Raw genomic sequence first — 17127 nt, 5'->3', positions numbered from 1 at the left:
CATGGCTCATGTTTTCTAAGAGTCTCTCATGTGTTTCTCTGGATTCAGTTGCTAGCACTAAAAGCTCTCAGTGAGTGACTCATGAAACTAGTCACCACTGTATCCTTCCTCTCACTCTCATGCCATAACCCCCTAAAATGTGGTTGCTGTGTGACATGAGCATGAAGCCCATAGAATCTACAAATCTTAATCAACTTCCACCATAAAAACAAGCCTTCAAGTTTAGAGAGACTAATTGTGTGTACGAAAAATAGCAGGCCTGCCTGGGAACCAGATCCTAAAGTGACTGATGATCACTCACAGTGAGTTCAGCAGAAATTGGTAGTGGCACTAGGACCACCAGCATGACTAAATATAGTTGCCCAGAAATGTCCAAAGAAGCTGAGGGGTGAACATATTTTGTCTAAAAAGATAGGTCAGCTAAACAGAAAGTAAAGAGACACAAGCCAAGCACACACACATAATTGATCTCTGAGAATCCAGTTTTGAAAGCAGAGAAGGAGATAAGCATGATGTGAGTGGTTAGTGATGAGTGGAAAAAGATGTAAGTATAAGAGACATAGAGCAGAAACTTTCCTAAGGGGTCCTAGAAGAGTCATTGGCAGTGGATAGACAGCTTTTTAAAAAATTTTACTTTTAATGTAATGTTGGAATTTTGATAAAGGTCAGATATAAAGTTTGGATTTTTCTTTTTTTTCTTTTCAGACTACTTTAAAGAACGATACATGGGGGAGTGTAGAAAGTCCTAAAGGAATTACTCATCAAGAAGAGGTCTTGCATTGAAGTGCGTAAGTGGGAGGAAACATTTTATCTGTAAAAGACATTTGTTTCTTTAGGGGCATTTGACTTGAGGTGGAACCTAAATAGCTTTCAAGAGATTATCAACATCTTGATGTTCTTGTATTAGAAATCCTTATTGTAACAGTGTCAAAGTGAAAAAGCATCCAATAAAGTAATTCATTTTTCCCAAACCAAATATACAGGATATTATTTCCCAATTATGACAACCCTCATATATGTAATTATGTATATTTAGTAATTATATAATTTAGTTTCTTATTTTTCTACTGTTTTATTTTCTTCTTGCAAATTGATACTATAATCTGAAAATCTGAGACATAAATAATCATCAAATTTCACATGAAAGTTCAAAACCTTTATTAGAGATTTACATTTCAAAATATATAGACATATTCTACATCAGAGTACAAATCTAAAACTGTTGACCAGTGTTAAATATTAATAAGCTCTAATTTGACTTGATGTTTTGAAATATCATATTGGTTCTGAATTAAGGTACATAATTAATTCAGTTTGTTATAAACAAGTAAAACAAATTTTAAACATCTATTTTAACATCAATTTCCACACATCCTAACTACCTCATCTATCTATCACTCCTGAAGTCCATGGCAAAGATAAAAAGGTCTTGGACACAAGTCTTGGCAACAAAAATGTACATTCTGGCACATGTATGCATTTCAGATTATATACGAAGCTTCTGAAGGGACAACATGGATAGTATGTGAAGAATGTAATTAGTGTAATAGCTTCTACCAAACTGTTCCCCTGTGAGTATGGGAAAAAACACATATGTATTTTGTGCATGCGTATAAATCTGTATAATGTAACATATGCACATGTGTATCTAACCATTTATGCATGTACAACTATATGTAAATATAATGCATTTATTTATTTACATATTATAATTCATTTATATCTGTATTTCCAACTCTTTATCTAATATTATCATCTATCTATCTATCTATCTATCTATCTATCTATCTATCTATCTATCTATCATCTGTCTATGTACTTACCCACCTATTTATAATATATCATCTCTTTTGTCTATTTATTTTCAGTTTACTAGCTTCATCTCTCATTGGGTAGCATTCTCATTTTTCATCTAGTTTGATGGTATCATTCACTCTGTTAGTACCATGAAGAAACCAGGGAAGCTTTCAACTTCTACCTGGGAGCATACTGTATTAGCTAGCTTGTTTATATAATTATATTTTTGTAATTATTTTTTTAGTAACAAAAATTTCATAGAATACTTCATTTGTATGAATGTAATTGATTCCCTATCATATGAGAACACACCTATTTTCAATGGTATTTTTGAGCTCTAAATAATTAAGTGTATATTAAGTGCCTTGGATAGGCTAGGGAATACAAATTAAATGGATTGTTGAGAAATAAGGAAAATGAGGCTGATAATTACCTAGAATTTAATAGTACAGCTGAGCTTATAAAAATCATTTCTAGAAAGATCTAATACCTTAGTCCCAATGGGAATTATAATGTTATGATTTCTAATATTTATGTAAGTGTTGGTGAAACTTGTGTATTAAATTATACATGTTGGCCACACACATACACAGATAACTCTCAAAATGGGCTATAGAATGTGAACTAACCTGTAGAGGTAATGTTTATGCATTGTTGTCTGCAGGAATTACCACACTAAATTTTCTTGCACTCCTCAAGAAGTTCTACATCAGTTCATGTTTTTCCTCAAAAGTACAAAGTTTTTCTTTGCCTGGACTAAGTTGGTACTTTCTTAAATGATTAATCCAAATTCAATACTGTCAATTTTAATTGTAGAAATATTACTAAAATGCTCAATAATAGTGAAATTTCATTCTTTGTTAGTGAAAATGTAATTGTTTAACTAAAATAATGAGTTATAAAAGGACCTATTTGTAAATTTGAATTTTATATGAAGGTATTCTCTGAGTTATATTTATATACATATGTACCCAAGTTATGGATAATGAAAAACCTACAGTAGTAGAACACTATCTCACTACTTGACAGAAGGACATAACATACCCTTGTATAACCAGAAATGACATCCTATACTAAATAGAAAGAATGCTAGAAAAAGTATTATACCTTTGCACTATTAATAGTTGGAACTGAAGTAAAATTGTATTATTTCCTACGCAAATTTAAGGCACCATTTTCCAATACTCCTACCTCTCCTTTCCCATTACAAAGCCATCATCTCTTACTTGACTGAGGTATCTGTCTTCTCCTTTGCCTCTATAGTTTTGTTTTGCCATAGCACCCAGAACAATCATTTTACAGTGTCAATATAATCATCTAATTCCTATGTTTGAATGCTCCTGTGGTACCTTTTACATTTTATGATAAAGTCCCACATGCCTTCCCGAGGGAATTCTATTTTCTCCTTTTAAAATATTTTATTTATTTACTTGAGAGAGAGAGAAAGAGAAAGAGAGAGAGAGAAGGACCTCACCAGGGCCTCCAGCCATGGCAGACAAACTCCAGATGCATGTGCCTCTTTGTGCATCTGCCTTATGTGGGTCCTAGATAATCAAACCAGGATCCTTTGGCTTTGCAGGCAAATGCCTTAAACATTAAGCCCTCTCTCCAGCCCAGAACTCTGTTTTGAACAATATTATAGGTCATCATTTCTCCTGTTTCTCACTCACCCAGAACAGTGTCTCACAGCTGCTACCAAGAAAGTGATCCAGAGTGGTGTGTCACTGTATCAGCTCAACCTCACCTCCCACCACACTTCAGCATCTCTGTAAAAACCTTATCTCAGAAACCTGAAAGAAATAGTGCATCCATCCAGTATCTAGTCCCTTCACTTTACCTGTCACCACAACATTAGTCACTATTCAATGTCACATTTGGTATTTATTTGGTAGCTTGTTTATTGTCAGTCATCAATAATAGAAATGGGGCTGGAGAGATGGCTTAGTGGTTAAGCGCTGGCCTGTGAAGGCTAAGGACCCCAGTTTGAGGCTTGCTTCTCCAGTACCCAAGTTAGCCAGATGCCACAAGGGGGCACACATGTCTGGAGTTCATTTTCAGTGGCTGGAAGCCCTGGCGCGCCCATTCTCTCCCTCCCTCCCTCTCTCCGTGTCTCTCTCTCTCTGTCTTTCTCTCTCTCTCTTTCTCTCTGCCTCTTTCTCTGTCACTCTCAAATGAATAAATTTTAATAAAAAAATAATTAGAAATGCATATCTTTAAGGTCAGAGATTTTGTTAAACAATATATCACACAAAGCAAATATATTACCACCTGGCATATACTATATGTAATATAAATATATATAAATGTATTCTATATATAATATATAGTCCATTTTGCATAAATTATTTAACATTTTCAAATGACTATTGAAAAGACAAGCTCCTGGTATTCTTTTAAGTCTGCACAATGAGGTTGTTGAATACTGTATTTTTCAAGATTCTCACTGACCTAAGCATCCAATCTCTTCTGCTTCTTTATATCTCAGTTTATCGCCATGAAATAGTGATGAATATAACCATATTTCTTGTTACATGAGGTTAGGCACTGATGGAAAAAATGTACTCAGTACCCAAAGTAACTGTATTTTTTAAGTATTTGGATTTGTTTTATTACTATATCACATATGTAGTGCCATATAGTATGTTCAGATGTATCCTACCCCATCACACTGTCTGCTCCCCCATCCAAAGATCTTTTTCCTGGGCTGGAGAGATGACTTGGCGGTTAGGCGCTTGCCTGTGAAGCCTAAGGACCCCGGTTTGAGGCTTGGTTCCCCAGGTCCCACGTTAGCCAGATGCACAAGGGGGCGCACGCGTCTGGAGTTCGTTTGCAGAGGCTGGAAGCCCTGGCATGCCCATTGTCTCTCTCTCCCTCTATCTGTCTTTCTCTCTGTGTCTGTCGCTCTCAAATAAAAAAAAATAAAAAAAATTAAAAAAAGATCTTCTTCCGATCCATGTGGCCAAAAATTACTTTTATATACTCATCATTCACTCCTGGAACACATAAAAAGTTCTTTTTCTATTTGAATACAAAGAAAGATGACAAGTAGTAAAATTTCCCTCAAAATCGATATAGAACACAAAAAAGATATATTCTCAAACACACTAAACATATAAAATGCCTTGCATGAGTTGAAACAAGTTTATCTTAGACTCCAAATTGAAAATTTACATTTTTTTTTTTTTGCAAGGAGAGAAAGAGAGAATGAGAATTTTATCCTATATGTTTCTGGAGTGAAATGAATGCAGCCTTGACCAAGAAGTGTAACTTTAGCCAAATGCATTTTATTTAAAAAATGTTCTTTTAAGTTTCCATACAACCATATGTTGTATGTTGAGCATAGTCACCCCTCATGACCCCTACCAAACATTTTTGTCTCCCTCCTCTTTCTTACCTCATGCTGGCTTACTCTGTATCCCTAGGAAGTTTTAAGTTCTATTTTATGTCATGTGTACATATACAATTTATAAAAGATGTAGGTATCACTAATAAAATAAAATATAAAATATTATCTCTTGAGTACTTACCCCAAAGACTTCAGGCTAGCATGCTTCAGAGGTACATTCACATCAATGTTTGTTGTAGCACTAGTCACAATAGATCAGAAGAGTGAAAATAGAGAGAAAAAAAGATAAGATAAGATGAGATAGTGAGGTTTGTTTCAGCAGTAAAGAACAGATTTTGGTAGGGGGGGGGGCGGTTACAGGAAAACTGATGCAATTGAAGATAACCATATTAAGAATTCTGAGCTGTGCATGGTGGCACACACCTTTAATCCCAACACTCAGGAGCCAGAGGTAGGAGGATTGCTGTGAGTTCAATGCAATCCTGAGACTACTTAGTGAATTCTAGGTCAGCCTGGACTAGAGTGAAACCCAAACTCAAAAAAAAAAAAAAATTCTGTGTTAAAAGAATATTAATTATTACAGAGTTCATTCTCTCTCTCTTTCTCTCTCTGTTCTTTGCTTTCCTTTTTCTGTCACTTCTTTCTCATTCTTTAGTCTCTCTCTCTCTTCTCAGGGGCTGAGTAACCTGAACAGTTTATTCTGAAAAATGAATATCTAAAAGTCCTCCAAATAAGTTTTGATACTTTTTGAGTTCTCATTCTTTTACAATGAATTTTGCCTCTGTACCATAATTATTACTGAAAAATTAGTAACAGCATAATAATACAAAAAGAACATTTGTTTTTACATATGGAAAGAGTGTTTAGATTCTCTTTCTACACAATAATATGCATTTATATAATAAAACATTTAGATAGAATGTATGATGGAAAAAATGTACTCAGTACCCAAAGTAACTGTATTTTTTAAGTATTTGGATTATAATTGAAAATATAAATCCAAAATTCAAACAACTAAATATTAAAAATATAAGAAGCTGTAACCCAAGTGGATGGTGGATTTCCAAACTTGACTATCAAAAATATTAAAATGTGTTAAATATTTGATAATCCAATTTAAAAATATTTAAATATTTTATACATTTATAATTTTAACTATTTTAAACAAATGTGATTATATAAATTTTGAATTCAGACAGTATTTCTTGACAATATTATCCTCATAGATGAAATTTGTTAATTATATATTCTTAAAGACATATGAAACCTATAAACATGTTAGTACACATCTATCAATATCTATTCTATTAGAAAATTTAAAATGTGTTTTAGTATTTATTTATCACTCCATTTAAAATATATAATAGACCAATTTTGTGTTGACATCAGTACATATTGAAATGACAATATTTCCCCAAACTATCAATGAAGAATTAGCATTTTAATATTTCAGAATACTTCACAGTCTTTCTTAATTGGAAGCGTTCTTCACCTGCATTGGCCTTCAGTGTCTGGTGCTAGCTCAAAAATTCCATCTTGGGTGGGAGAGATAACTGAGCAGTTAACGCACTTGCCTACAAAGACTAAGGACCCATTTTGACACTTCAGACCCCACATACGCCAGATACACAAGGTGACACATGCAGAAAGTTGCATATAAGCACAAGGTGCTGCACACAGCTGGAGTTCGATTACAGTAGAGGCTCTGGCATGCCAGTTATCTCTTTCCCCGTCTCTCTCATAAACAGGCCAGTTTGTTGGGTTTACCCCCTCACCCCACAATGATGCTGTCTCATGAGTAGTATGCTGTTCAGTCACTGGAGAATGAGAGGGAAAGAAGTATATTATATGCTAATGCTTTAAAGAAGTTTTGACATTGTAGGGCACTTGTAAAGTTTTTGAGGCAGTCTAGTGCTTATTAGGTCAAATGAATGCTAAGAAACATTGGCCTAGTTCAACCAAGGCTGTAGCAGCAGCTGGTATTAATAACAGTGTTCCCTTAGAAATCATGGCTGCTGTATAAGTAAGGAGTGGACTGGGTGGGAATTGACAATCATGATGTTCTCTAAACCATAAATTTTATTGTTAAATATCTATTCAATTTAGGATAATCACATGTAGTAAAATGGGAACATCTTTATTTAATAAAACTAAATACAAAAATAGAAAATTGTATGTTTCATGTCTACAGTTAAAATATATAGAGCTGCATTTTTTTTAAATCACTGGGAATTTGAACTAAATAACACTGATAAATTATTTTATGTACTAGAAGAAATGTACCAGCAATTTATCAGCGATTGCCTCAGGATGTGGGTGTGTATATTTAAATGCCCGATAGTGCAAACAGTAAAAACCCAGATCTTGAAGTGCTTTAGGCCAGTATGTTTCCTTCCTTCTAGAGTTCCTATTTTTCTCACTTAATGAATCAATTCTATGTAGGCTAAAATTAGGTCAAGAATAACTCTTTCCATATAATTCATTCCCTTTATCTTTGATGAATGGAATTTTCAATAATGTGTGTTGGGAATCTGTCAGATGATATGACTGCTGAAGGGGAATTTAAGCAGATGTTCATAGAATAACCATCTCTTGCTACTTTAGCTTCTGAAGCAGTTGGGTGATGTGTGTCAGAACACATCATCTATTTCCTTCCTCCATCTAGTTGCTCACTGGTACACCTCACATCACTTCTGTTGCCCAGTTACCATTCTCATTTCCCCTATCCATTTTATATGTAGCAAGTTTATTTCAGTGGATTAATGAGTTAGCATCTCTCTAGTAGAAAGATGGCACACAGGTACAGAGAAAACCTACACTGTCCTACCTTCAAGTGGTCCCAAGTCCAGTTCACACAGTACAGTGAAAACTTTGCCATTTTGCTCAGTTTGCAATTTTATCCTTCCATGATGTTAGCACCCTTAAATCAAATAATGAGCAAATATATTGAAAGATGTTGATATAAAACTATAGTGAAAATGCTACATCTTTATGTAATTATGCAAATGCAAATGGTTAACATAAGTCTGCCATAAATACCAGAAAGGATTTCATGTGCTAGTCCCTGAGAAACATCAAAGATGTCACATTTTATAAGAATCTATTACTGAAAAAGAACATGAGGATTCCAATGAGCATGACCTGGGCAGGTCATGCCTGCCTTTGGTCACCATCAAAAATTGTTATTCAATGTTGAAAAATAGAATATTAAGTTTATTATTAGCTATTAGTTTTTAAGTTTTTTCAATATTGCTATGAAGTGCCATTGTTTTACTGGTAACTCATTCTTGAAGATAAGAACTAATGTAGAGTCATATAATTATTTAGTCTTAATAAAATATATATTTATCTCAGAAAAATTGTCTTCAAACTTTTTGTTCTTTACCAATAAATGTACTATAGAAAATTACATGAGAAACATTCAAACCATCCTTAAGGTACCTAAAACATCCACACACAGACACAACCAACAGTAAAACTACTTTCAAGCAATCATAAGATTTTCCAGAAATGAGAGAATACACAGAGAAAGAGGGGAAGAGATAGAGAGAGAGCATGGGCACGCCAAGGCCTCCAGCCACTGCAAATGAATTACAGACACATGCATTCCCTTGTGCATCTGGATAATGTGGGTCCTGGGGAATTGAACCAGGGTCTTTTGGCTTTGCAGGCACATGCCTTAACCACTAAGCAATCCCTCCAGCCGTATGTTCTATTATTCTCTAAATATTTTATATATTTATTAATTTGTGCGTAGAGAAAGGCAGGTAGAGAGAGAAAGAACAGATACTCTAGGGCATCTAACTACTACAAACAGAACTGAGGAAACGTAGTATCTTCCTGATTTATTCCTTACATTTGTTGAAAAAAAAGTTGTCTGCTTTATTGTCTTATCTCTGCACTATGTTTACATATGGCTAATATAGTATTAACTGACTTAGTGTAGTCACAAATGCCCTGTTTTACCTTTCCTGATAGATTTATAGAGTGGTACTTCTTTTGATTTTTTTCCTTCTCTTGTCTATCCATATTTCTTTACTTTTAAAGTTGATCTAATATTTGTTTACTTCATGTCTCTAAACTTGACTGTGAGGTCCATGTGCCATGGGAAAGAATGAAGGCAACCAGGTTCAACCTTTATTTGGAACCATTTATTTCATTTTACTGCTTTTGAATAAACAGCAACCTGTTTTACCATATTTGTATTTGTTTTCCTTCTGACTCATCAGAATTTTATAACAAAATTAAATTTGTTTGTGTAAGTTAGTGAAGTCTATTAAGAGATTTCTTACAAAATGTGTGAATAGTACCATGAAATTTAAAAATATTTTCCAGAATTCAAGTGAAAAAAGTAAATAAAGTCATATAATAACTTCTAACTTCTAACATTTTTGAGATATGAGTTTTTAAAAAAAATGATTTAATCATTTGCTATAGAATAAATTTGAAAAAGTTTGAAGTATATAAATACACTTGTAATTATGGTTTCTTTCAATGTAACACCTTGAAAATCTAGCAAAAGACTCTGAATTTATTAGTTCATTTAGGAACTCATTTGCAAGCCTGAATTCCAAGAAATATGTCATATTACTTGCCATGTGTGGACCTTAGGCCTTATTGCAGTTCGTACATAACAGCTTTGTGTAGACACTGGTAGCATACAGCAGTGCTTGCCTTTACTATCTTACTTGCTTTCTAATTGATAAAGCTTCATCCATAATAAAGATTTCAGAATTTATTATATTTACAAGATGTTAATAGTAAGGAAATAAAATCCTAAATGTCACTGTGAATGTCTATCAGAACTGAGTGTTATCATCCAAAACTTGGATTCTTAGGAATATCTTTCTATTATTTGTCTTTATTTAAGGACAGGATAATTAAAAACTCAACTAAAGTAATTAAAATTGAATGACAATTGAAATCATTTTATTTATTTATTTGAGAGAGATAGAGCAAGAGGCAGATAGAAAGAGAGAGAGAATGAGAGAAAATAGGTAGCAAAGGCCTCCAGCTGCTGCAAACTCTAGACACACGTACCACCTTCTGCATCTGACTTTATGTGGGTCCTAGGCAATCAAACCTGGGTCCTTTGGCTTCACAGGCAAGCACCTTAACTGCTAAGCCATCTCTCAAGGCCTGATATCATTTATTATTATCATTTCTGGTAGATGCAAGACTTATTACACACACACATATGTATATATATACATCTCCAAACTGCATACTTTTCTCATTAAAAGGTATGTTGTAAAGATTGAAATTTAATTATGAAGTTCAATTTCCCTTCATTTAATAACTTCTTCTAAATAAGTAGTTATAATGTTAAAAACACACTTCAGAAAATTTTCTACTCAATGATATATCTATGTTTAACTTATCATTTTCAGGCCACTTTCTTAAAACATAGTATAAGTTAAAAAATGGAGTGTTATTTGTGTTTTGGGACATAGAAAAATTGAGCAAGACCTGCTTTTAGGTTTGATTATTAGATATGGTTTAGAAGTAAAATTAAATAGAATTGATACATAGTAAATAAAAGATTATTTCATTTGTAAAATATCTTTTAAAATGGGAAAGTGAGCCAGGAATGGTAGCCCATGCCTGTCAGTCACAACACTCAAGAGACAGAGGCTGGACTCTCTGATGCACAAGTTTGAGGCCAGCCTGATCTATACAGTGAGTCCTAAGCCTTCCTGGGGTATGAAACAAGCCACTACATCAAGTAAATAAATATATATTTTAACAAAAGTGTAAGTATATGTGTGTGGATATAGACAGTTCTAGATATATATCATATCTAAACCTACATATAATGATAAATATCACTATCTACTAACAGAATTTCCATAATTAATATTTGATACAATTTCAAACACTATTGCTTAGAATTCAAGTATTAACAACATTTATTTTATATAAATGGTAGATAGGTTATGTAAAATCCAATGCTGGAATTGGATGTGTAGCAAAGATTAGTGTAATGACAACTCTCAAACAGCTTCTGGAGATAAGCTATTTTATCTTAGTCTAGAATATTTCTAGTAGCAAGTTTCTGTTTTTTTTAAACTTTAAGATCATTTTATTCTATTATTTTTTAACAATTAGTTTTGTACTCAGTGAAGTCAAGTTGGTACCATTGTTAGCCTCCTCCACCCCCCACCCAGCCCCTCCTTGTTGAGGTATATGGGTCATGCATTGTGGAGTTAGCCCACAGTTATGGGTAGGAGGAAATGTCGTTGGGTATCATGACCCAATGTGTGGCTCTGACATACTTTCCACCCCTCTTCTGCAAATTTCCCTGTTGGGTTCATTTTGGGTCTGCCTCAGTGATGAGGTGTTGGGAGCCTCTGTGTCTCTGGATATCTGATATACTAGGAGTTGATTATTCTCTGTGTTGATCTCCTTCACCCTTGTGCTGGTACCAGGTTCACCAAGAAAACAGCACCCTTGTTTGTTTTGCCAATTATTCTTAGTTTCATCTGGGGCACTTTTGTGCTTTGATGGGGTGGTTCTCTCCTTAGGATCTGTGTCTATCTGAAAAAGACAAACAGATTTTCCAACAGAGAGTAAAGTTAGCACCAGATAAATGGGATACCCTTATTTTTTTTTACAGACAATTTAATAGGTGTAAACCCTCTTTTTAATTTTTTTAGGTTTATTTTTATTTGTTTATTTGAGAGCGACAGACAGAGAAAGAGGCAGAGAGAGAGAGAATGGGCACGCCAGGGCTTCCAGCCACTGCAAACAAACTCCAGATGTGTGTGCCCCCTTGTGCATCTGGCTAACGTGGGTCCTGGGGAATCGAGCCTCGAACCAGGGTCCTTAGGCTTCACAGGCAAGTGCTTAACTGCTAAGCCATCTCTCCAGCCCAAGGTCTAGGCCCTCTTGTAGCCCATAATTGGTGGTAGTTTGATAATGGAGATCAGGCTCATGTTTGGATACGGTTCTAACTTCTTTCTTGGCTCCAGCTATTGGTTCTGTTCCACTGAGAAGATCAGTTAGCCAAATCAAGAGTAGTTGGTTTCCCACCATGGCTGTGCGCCACTATTGAACATGTGTGGCCATCACAACAGGTTATTTTCTATTAAGTAGGTTAGACCATGAGTTGCTTGTACAGATATTGGTCATTTTCTCCCAGTCACCTTTGCAGCACCTTCTGGCACTAGATGAATTAACTGTCTGGGGACTGATTCTCTTCCAGCCATGTCACTCCATGTTACTTGTCAACTGCATATGGTGTCTTTAGCAGTAGGGTCTTACCACTAACCTTTGGTGGATCCTCAAGTACTCTGATAGAAATCTGTCATTCTTTTAGGAAACCTTGTAGGTGTCTCTGATCAAAAGCTTATTGTGGATGATAGCCACCTGCTGGGACTTACAGGTCAGTGCCCACTAAGAGAAGGAAGAAAAAGATAACTAATATGAAAGAGTTAAAGAGGGGAGAGAGAGAGAGAGAGAGAGAGAGACAGACAGACAGACAGACAGACACAGAGGGAGAAGCTGTAGAAGATTAAGTTCAGTCTTCATTGTACCCACACCAATGCCTTACTTTCCATGATATAGTAATGGACAAAGTCTTTCTGAACAAAACTCCAGTAGCCAAGATCTTAAATAGTCACTAAACCAAAGGGATCACATGAAGCTGAATAGTTTCTTCACAGATATGCATACAATAAGCAAAGCCAATAGACTACCCACAGAATGGGAGAAAATATTTGCTGATTATCCAACTGACAGAGGCCTAATCTCTAAAATCTACAAAGAATTCAAAATCCTAAACAATTAAAAGTCACACAACCAACTCACAAAATGGGGCAAAGGTCTGGGCAGGCATTTCATAGAGGAGGAAATAAAAATGGCAAACATACACTTCAGAAAATGTCCATCATGCCTAATCATCAGGGAAATGCAAATTAAAACAACTATGAGATTCCTCCTTGCCCCAGCAAGAATAGCAAACACCAAAAAATCAAATGAAAGTAAATGCTGGTGAGGATGTGGAGAAATAGGAACCCTCATCCATCCATTGTTGGTGGGAATATAAGATGGTACAATCACTTTGGAAAGCAATATGGAGACTCCTACAAAAGCTGACTGTAGAGTTACCAACAGGCCCAGTTATTCCCTTACTGGGCATATGCCCTAAAACTTTCAAGCCTCTGTCTAGAGAGATTTGCTCAACCGTATTTATAGCAGCTCAATTCATAATAGCTAAGAGCTGGAATCAACACAGATGTTCATCAATAGAATAAATGATAACTAAGGTGTGGTATATCTACTCAATAGAATTCTACACAACATTAAGAAAATAAAAACTACACAATGAAATTTGAAGAAATATGGTTGAATCTGGAACAGATCATTCTCAGTGAACTTACCCAATCACAGAAAGATAATCACTGCATAGTCTCACTCATCTACAGCACTTAACCTGAATCTACCCAAGATGCCAACATACCCAGTCAGCATCTGTGGGCTAGACAATAGGGTGGACGGCAAGGGAAAAGAGGCCAAGGGAGGGGGTGAGGGACACTAATATAGACCCAGACAGCAATAGTACCATAAAATTCTACAGACCAAATGGTTGAACCTTCACCAGGCACTTAGAGGGAACACCTGAGCCACAAGTTTTCTTTAACATTCTGAAGGTTGGTCAGGTGCACCTGATATCAAAAAAGCTTTTTGATTACCTTTTATTGGCCAGGAATATACTTTGAAAAGTCACACTGTCACATACTTACACATTTGGTTCTTTTTAATCTTGTGTTGAAAACATGTTAACTGGGACTGAAAAAATTTTCAACTTTTTTCAATTACCTCCTACTTAGATGATCTGTATATAACACACAGATATTTTCCAAGTAGACACAATAGTAAATGCAACCTTGAGCAAATTAAAAAAAATAGATTATACTGTAAAGTTAGTGATAAGACACATGTAAAAGTTAATAATTGACTTGATGAATAAAGGTTTTAAATAAAACAATTATGTTGGTTCTTATACAAAAATGCCATAAATTCAACTTTTAATTTCTTTAGACAGTGTTAAATATCTGATTTCAAGGTTAATTAATACATTGATTATTTCTTTGTGTTTTGATTTTTTTTTGTGTGTATGTGTTTTGAGGTAGGTTCTCACTCTATCCCAGGTTGACCTGGACTTCACTGTGACTATGTAGTCTGAGGGTGGCCTTGAACTCATTGCAATCCTCCTACCTCTGCCTCCCTGTGCTAGGATTAAAGGCATGTACCACTACACCTAGCAAGTGTTTCAATATTCTAAGATTTAGCATAATTTTGTGTTTGTCTCTTGGGGGATTAACATTTTATAATAAAACATGCTAACAAGAAACCTTTCATCCATCTATAATATGTTATAGATGTATGAGTGATAACTGAATGAAAAATTAAAAAAAAAAAACAGCACCAGCCACCATTCCTCATTTAGAGCTCAAGACAAAGATAAGGAAGCCTGTATTTTGTCTGTTAAAAGGTTGTATATGTAGAGTAGAATGTACTTGTATTGTTGGCATTGAATGAATGAAATAACACACTTCTACAATGTGTCTGTGCAATTTCACAGAGCGGGAGACTTTTAAAGCAGCATTGCTTTGTTATAAGAAATTTCTAAAATACTGAAGATTTTATTTCCAGTTAAGCAGTTCCTCTTATTTTATTATGGGCTTTCTGGCTTCAAGAATTCCACTCTGTATACCTAATTTCCCTGAGAATCTTCACTGGAAAATGATCTGGGTTGTTCTTGTCTAGTCATGAAGGCCTGATATGCAGATGTTGTGCCTATTTCATTCTAATGAATTTATAATAGAAGAAAAATTACTTTGCGACTTTTTTGAGAGAACTTCTATGATAAGAATAATGAGACCATATTTGCACGGCAGTTTTGGAAGCATGATCTGTATTTGTTGATTATGGGGTATGTGTATCTCTTTATTTCCTTACTAATTAACAGCTGTACATCAGTTATTCCCTTGTACTTGAATACACACAAACTCAGAATGTATGTCACTGGCCGAGGAGTACATGTAAAAAAGCAAGTGGCAATTCTTCCTCAGAACACCAAGTTTCCCAAAGTTATGTCATTTGAAGAATTTTTTCCACATCCCTAAAGCAAAAGTATTAGCTGTATTATTTTTGTTTCTAGCAATGAATTTCAAGGCAAAACCAACTGTTCATATGATTTAACATAAAGTATGACAATTTACAGTTTTCAGCTATATAATTTCCTTTCTAAAAAGAAAGTGATATCAAAATGCTTGTGTCTTGAAGGAAGGATTTCAGAAAACAAATGGAAGGGAGATGGAGGCTGGATGGATAACAAAGTGGTTCTGATTAGTGATCTTGTTTAGGTTGCTGATTTCTCTTGGTAACACTTCAGGAATTAGTGTCAGTTCAGCTGGACACAGACACTGTCATAAGTTGTCTCAGCTGTACAGGTCAAACATCAAACCTAGAGAAAAATATGACCAGTGCTGTTTAGTTTATTCTATATATCCAGGAAAACTATGGGTTAGTAATATCATTATAAATATTGATTTAATTTTTAAATATTTACAACATGCCATAGATAAACTCATATTCATATTTAGAACACAGTGAAATTTTAATTTCTCTATTTTTCCCATGTACTTTCTCAATATATACATTCTAAACATTAGTATATAGAGGTAACATATGTTCTCAATTGGCAACTGACACATAAAAGATGAAAAAAACTGTGATTTAATGATGCAGTTTTAGTACCTGTAATTTAACATATGGTTCGACAATAAGATAAAATCAGCAATAATTGTGCACATAAAAGCTCATGCACAAAACTACTGCTCTGTAAGACTCCGTGTTTTATGACATTTTAATGTTGTGATTATGAAGGATTTCTTACACTGTCCCCAAACTTCACTGTGGAAAAAGAGAATAGCTCAGAATTTGATTTCAGTGTCTGTAAATACTATAAAATGTCAGTTTGTATTCTAATAAAGCATGGAAAATGAAACACTTTTTTCTCCATATTCCATATTAATTTACTCATCTATGTTGAACTATGCTATAGTCATCTGAATCTTTACATCTCTATATAATATATGGCATGTAGGATTATAGAAATACACTGTGCATCTGGAAAATATACAAAGAAATAATTTATCTCCTAGTACAGAAGTTCTAAACTTTTATGTCAGGATTATATTTATTCTATTTCAGATATTCTCAGGTCTAGTGTAAATGATAACACATATAGCAAAATGTGAGTGTGGGGCTGGAGAATTGGCTTAGCGGTTAAGCGCTCACCTGTGAAGCCTAAGGACCCCGGTTCGAGGCTCGGTTCCCCAGGTCCCACGTTAGCCAGATGCACAAGGGGGCGCACGCGTCTGGAGTTCGTTTGCAGTGGCTGGAAGCCCTGGCGCACCCATTCTCTCTCTCTCTCCCTCTATCTGTCTTTCTGTGTCAGTCGCTCTCAAATAAATAAATAAAAAAGAATAAAAAAAAATTAAAAAAAAAATGTGAGTGTGTATATGTTTATTTATAAATAAATATATTACAAATATATCAAATAAGCATTATGCTAATTTGATGTTTGTTCTTACCAATTCAAATATTATTCTCCACAGTTTTTCATACACAGCATATCTGTCTTATTTGATTTTGATACTCATTTGTAGATATGATGAAAATAAATTAGTCAGTTTAACTTAACTGTACTTATTTTCTGATAATTTGGGGTGTTTTCTTTCTTTAATCTGCTTCAAAATAACTCCCCAAACTATAAACACTCAACCTTACTTTTATTTTTATTTATTTATTTGAGAGCGACAGACACAGAGAGAAGACAGATAGAGAGAGAGAGAAAGAATGGGCGCGCCAGGGCTTCCAGCCTCTGCAAACGAACTCCAGACGCGTGTGCCCCCTTGTGCATCTGGCTAACGTGGGACCTGGGGAACCGAGCCTCGAACCGGGGTCCTTAGGCT

The 17127-nt window shown here is 34.8% G+C and overlaps 1 protein-coding gene across 1 annotated transcript in view; it reads left to right on the top strand.

Annotated features, from left to right (window-relative positions):
* Positions 1-705: 705 nt before the first annotated feature.
* The window catches only part of Sema3a (semaphorin 3A), a 427884-nt gene continuing 411462 nt past the window's right edge, over positions 706-17127 (top strand). The window contains exon 1 of the mRNA XM_045160315.1: positions 706-784. The gene's annotated coding sequence lies outside the window, so the exon portion shown is untranslated. The remainder of the gene's footprint in view (positions 785-17127) is intronic.

This window comes from Jaculus jaculus, chromosome 10 (assembly GCF_020740685.1).
Source record: "Jaculus jaculus isolate mJacJac1 chromosome 10, mJacJac1.mat.Y.cur, whole genome shotgun sequence".
NCBI lineage: Eukaryota > Metazoa > Chordata > Mammalia > Rodentia > Dipodidae > Jaculus > Jaculus jaculus.
The sequence above is the reverse complement of the archived record's forward strand: the minus strand, read 5'-3'. Positions and strand labels throughout refer to the sequence as shown.